Raw genomic sequence first — 5,486 nt, forward strand, 5'->3', positions numbered from 1 at the left:
AATGCAGGAGCTGTGGGTTTGATCCCTGGGTCAGGAAGATCCACTGGAGAAGGAAATGGCAACCTACTCCAGTGTTATTGCGTGGGAAATCTCCACGGACAGAGGACTCTGGCAGGCCACAGTCTATGGGATCACAAAAGAGTCAGACATGACTGAGCAACTAAACAATGACAATCAGTCTTTATAGGCCAAAGCTAAGGCTTAGTTAAGAGAGGGCTCAGGGGACCCTGGCTAGAGTTTGGTCAAGGAGAGTCTCTGTCAGTATGCAGGGGGTTTTAGTTGTAAGAGGGAGGACCTCAGAGAACAAGGTGACTCCATCTTGGTACCAGAAGTCCTTGACACGAGGAATTTTGAAAGCTCCTCGTGTGATTCTAATAAACAACAAAGTTTGAGAACCACAAGTCCAAGACAAGAGCTTTTCCCTGTGTTTTAATGCTCCCCATCACAAAGACAAATTATTTTATGGAGACTGCATGCTCTGTGTACACGTGTGTACAAGCATGTACATCTGTACAGGTGTACACATGAATGCAGCCACACACCAGGCTGACAGGCAGATAAGAGGCCTAGATCTCTCAGGCAACAAGAAAATGAAGAAAGTGCTGAGAACTACGGAAATGTACCAAGCTGCCTTTGTTTAGTTCAGTCGCTCAGTCATGTCCAACTCTTTGTGACCCCATGGACTGCAGCATGCCAGGCTTCCCTGTCCATCACCAATTCCTGGAGCTTGATCAAACTCACATCCATCGAGTTGGTTATGCCATCCAACCATCTTATCCTCTGTCGTCCCCTTCTCTTCCCTCCTTCAATCTTTCCCAGCATCAGGGTCTTTTCAAATGAGTCAGTTCTTCCCATCAGGTGGCCAAACTATTGGAGTTTCAGCTTCAGCATCAGTTCTTCCAATGAATATTCAGGACTGATCTCCTTTAGGATGGACTGGTTTGATCTCCTTGCTATGAAGGGACTTTCAAGAGTCTTCTCCAACACCACAGTTCAAAAGCATCAATTCTTTGGCGTTCAACTTTCATTATGGTCCAACTCACATCCATACATGACTACTAGAAAAATCATAGCTTTGACTAGATGGATCTTTGTCAGCAAAGTAATGTCCTTGCTTTTCAACATGCTGTCTAGGTTGGTCATAGCTTTTCTTCCAAGGAGCAAGCGTCTTTTAATTTCATGGCTGCAGTCACCATCTGCATGGATTCTGGAGCCCCCAGAAATAAAGTCTGTCACTGTTTACATTGTTTCCCCATCTATTTGCCATCAAGTGATGGGAGCAGATGCTATGATCTTAGTTTTTTCAATATTGAGTTTTAATCCAACTTTTTCACTCTCCTCTTTCACTTTCATCAAGAGGCTCTTCAGTTCCTCTTCGCTTTTTGCCATAAGGGTGGTGTCATCTGCATATCTGAGGTTATTGATATTTCTCCCAGCAATCTTGATTCCAGCTTGTGCTTCATCCAGCCTGGCATTTCTCATGATGTACTCTGCATATAAGTTAAATAAGCAGAGTGACAAAGCCTTGATGTACTCCTTTCCCAATTTGGAACCAGTCTGTTGTTCCCATGTCTGGTTCTAACTGTTGCTTTTTGACCTGCATACAGATTTCTCCGGAGGCAGGTCAGGTGGTCTGGTATTCCCATCTCTTTCAGAATTTTCTACAGTTTATTGTGATCCACACAGTCAAAGGCTTTGGCATAGTCAATAAAGCAGAAGTAGATGTTTTTCTGGAACTCTCTTGCTTTTTCAATGATCCAGTGGATGTTGGCAATTTGATCTCTGGTTCCTCTACCTTTTCTAAATCCAGTTTGAACATCTGGGAGTTTTCTTGGTTCACATACTGTTGAAGCCTGGCTTGTAGACTTTTGAGCACTACTTTGCAAGCGTGTGAGATGAGTTCAATTGTGTGGTAGTTTGAACATTCTTTGGCATTGCCTTTCTTTGTGATTGCTGGGGAAAAAGGGGTCCCAGCAGAATTCAACCATATATCCATTTATTTGGCCATAAAAATGAGAAGGGGTGCTCCTCATGGTTCTGGTTGAGAGCTCACATTCAAAGTCTTACTGATCCAGTTTCTTCCGGCACTCTGCCTATCAGATCTAGTCCCTTGAATCTATTTGCCGCTTCCTCTTATAGTTATAAGGGATTTGATTTAGGTCACACTTAAATGGTCTAGTAGTTTTCCCTACTTTCTTCAACTTAAGTCTGAATTTTGCAATAAGGAGTTCATGATCTGAGCCACAGTCAGCTCCCGGTCTTGTTTTTGCTGACTGTATAGAGTTTCTCCATCTTCGGCTGCAAAGAATATAATCAATCTGATTTATAATCAGATAAGAATATAATCAATGGAAACAGTGACAAAATCACTGGGCTCCAAAATCACTGCAGATGGTGACTGCAGCCATGAAATTAAAAGATGCTTGCTCCTTGGAAGAAAAGCTATGGCAAACCTAGACAGCGTATTAAAAAGCAAAGACATTACTTTGCTATCAAAGGACTGCAAGGAGATCAAACCAGTCAATCCTAAAGGAAATCAGTTCTGAATATTCATTGGAAAGACTGATGCTGAAGCTGAGACTCCAATAGTTTGGTCACCTGATGCAAAGAACTGACTCACCAGAAAAGGCCCTGATGATGGGAAAGATTGAAGGCGGGAGGAGAAGGGGACGACAGAGGATGAGGTGGTTGGATGGCATCACTGACTCGATGGACATAAGTCTGAGCAAGCTCCAGGAGTTGGTGATGGACAGGGAAGCCTGGCATGCTATAGTCCATGGGATCACAAAGAGTTGGACACGACTAAGCGACTAAACTGAACTGATCCAGTTTCTATCCTTCAGTTTTCTCTGCTAGACAATTACAGCCTAAAACCAAGAAAGTGGCTCTCTCTCTCTGCAGTTGCTCAAGGGTCATCCTTAAAGCGCTGTATTTCAGCCTGACTTTCCCATAACTCACTGGCGTGCTGCGATTCATGGGGTCGCAAAGAGTCGGACTCGACTGAGCGACTGATCTGATCTGATAGTTTTATTGCTTCATTTGAATCCTAATTATTATTCATATGTTTATGCAAATACAGAAGCCAGGAGGGGTATGACTCCTTTTAGAAGCCATGCTGTGGTCTCTGAAATGTTAAAGACCCCGAAAATTGGCACAGTGAAGGGCTCCATCTCAGGAAAAGGACATTTTTCTAGACCAAGTGCTGCCTGAAAGCTTTGGCATTTCTGGCCATGAAAATGAAAGAGGAGGTGGGCCCTGAGGCTTCCCTGGAGCAGAGGTTCCCACATCAGGATCCCTGGGGGCCTGGGAGATCACACTGGTACTTCCACTGTGCCCCACACATTCTGATTTAACTGGGACTAAAGTCGGGCACTGGTGTTTTTTTTAAAAGCCCCCCCAGGTGATTCTGACAAGCAACCAGGGTTGAAAGGCTGAGAACCCTAGAGATTCTGCAGAATTCTGGGGCAACACAGCAAAATGTCCAGGCCTGGTAATTACGATTAAGGAGCCTCGCAGCAACGCATATGACTTATCTCCCCCAGAGCACCTACAAGACAGTCTGTCCTTTCCACCAAACTGGGCAGAGGATAAAAGCCAAGGCCGGTATGCAAGGCCACAGTGGTGGGAAGGGGCCAGCAGGGGAGAATGCCTTCCAGAGCAGCAAACATTCAGCTTGCGCCTTGAAGAAGAGTGGAACTTGGACAGGTGGTAAAAGCCATTCTGACCTTACAGAGCAGGTCTTCATGGTGAAGCAAAATTATTTTTAAGACATGAAAAATTTAACATAAAAATGTCCCTGCTGTTTGAGCCACAACCCTCTCCCCTTTAGTGTGTAATGTGTATCTGTACTATATATTGGGGCTTCCCTGGTGGCTCATATGGTAAAGAATCTGCCTGCAATGCAGGAGATTCAAGTTCAATCCCTGGGTTGGGAAGACCCCCCTGGAGAAGGGAATGGCAACCCACTCCAGTGTTCTTGACTGGAGAATCCCATGGACAGAGGAGCCTGGCATTACATATTAGCTAGATGCCCTCAAAAGAAGAAGGCCTACTTGCAGAGAAAAAAAAAAAAAAGCAATACTTTCTACTTGGCCAATTTCAAGCTACCAACACAGTTGAACTGGCTAACAAAATTTCTGAATAATCAACAAAGGGCTCTCACAAGCCATTAAGATCTAGCTCCAGCTGCATCACCAAATCCCTATACTCCCCCTCCAAACTGGTTAAGAACCACTGCATTACAAGACAACGTGGATTTAATTAAAAACAAAAACAAAAAAATCCACTTATCAAATAGAACATCGTTAACGGTCTGTACTGTACTAGTTAATTGCTTAAACCCACCTCACACAGATAACTCTTGGGGAAAACTTAGTAATACACTTAAGGAAGAGAGATCAGGCTGCCCAGATAAGGCAGTGAGGATAACAGGACTCTTGCCACGAGTAAATAGTAGGATTTCACCACAGGATGTCACTCTAATACTTGCTAACTTATGTCTCTGGAAATCTGAGGCAAGCTGTCTCTTGTTTGCTAAAGGATTGGCATTCTTAGCTTTTATATCTTGGGATGATTATGAAACTACATCATATTTGTTGTTTATGGAGAAGTTCTATACAGTCATCAAAAACAAGACCGGGAGCTGACTGTGGCTCAGATCATGAACTCCTTATTGCCAAATTCAGACTGAAATTGAAGAAAGTAGAGAAAACCACTAGACTATTCAGATATGACCTAAATCAAATCCCTTATACAGTGGAAGTGACAAATAGATTGAAGGGATTAGATCTGATAGACAGCATGCCTGAAGAACTATGGACAGAGGTTTGAGACATTGTACAAGAGGCAGTGATCAAGACCATCCCCAAGAAAAAGAAAGGCAAAATGGTTGTCTGAAGAGGCCTTACAATAGCTGAGAAAAGAAAAGAAGCTAAAGGCAAAGGAGAAAAGGAAAGATATGCCCTTTTGAATGCAGAGTTCCAAATAGCAAGGAGAGATAAGAAAGCCTTCCTCATTGATCAGTGCAAAGAAATAGAGGAAACAACAGAATGGGAAAGACTAGAGATCTCTTCAAGAAAATTAGAGATACCAAGGGAACATTTCATGCAAAGATGGGCTCGATAAAGGACAGAAATGGTATGGACCTAACAGAAGCAGAAGAGATTAAGAAGAGGTAGCAAGAATACACAGAAGAACTGTACAAAAGAGATCTTCATGACCCAGATAATCACGATGGTGTGATCACTCACCTAGAGCCAGACATCCTGGACTGCGAAGTCAAACAGACCTTAGGAAGCCTCACTACAAACAAAGCTAGTGTAGGTGATGGAATTCCAGTTGAGCTATTTCAAATCTTAAAAGATGATGCTGTGAAAGTGCTGCACTCCATATGCCAGCAAATTTGGAAAACTCAGCAGTGGCCACAGGACTGGAAAAGATCAGTTTTCATTCTAATCCCAAAGAAAGGCAATGCCAAAGAATGTTCA

Source organism: Bison bison, unplaced genomic scaffold, assembly GCF_000754665.1.
Source record: "Bison bison bison isolate TAMUID 2011002044 unplaced genomic scaffold, Bison_UMD1.0 scf7180017864183, whole genome shotgun sequence".
Classification (NCBI taxonomy): domain Eukaryota; kingdom Metazoa; phylum Chordata; class Mammalia; order Artiodactyla; family Bovidae; genus Bison; species Bison bison.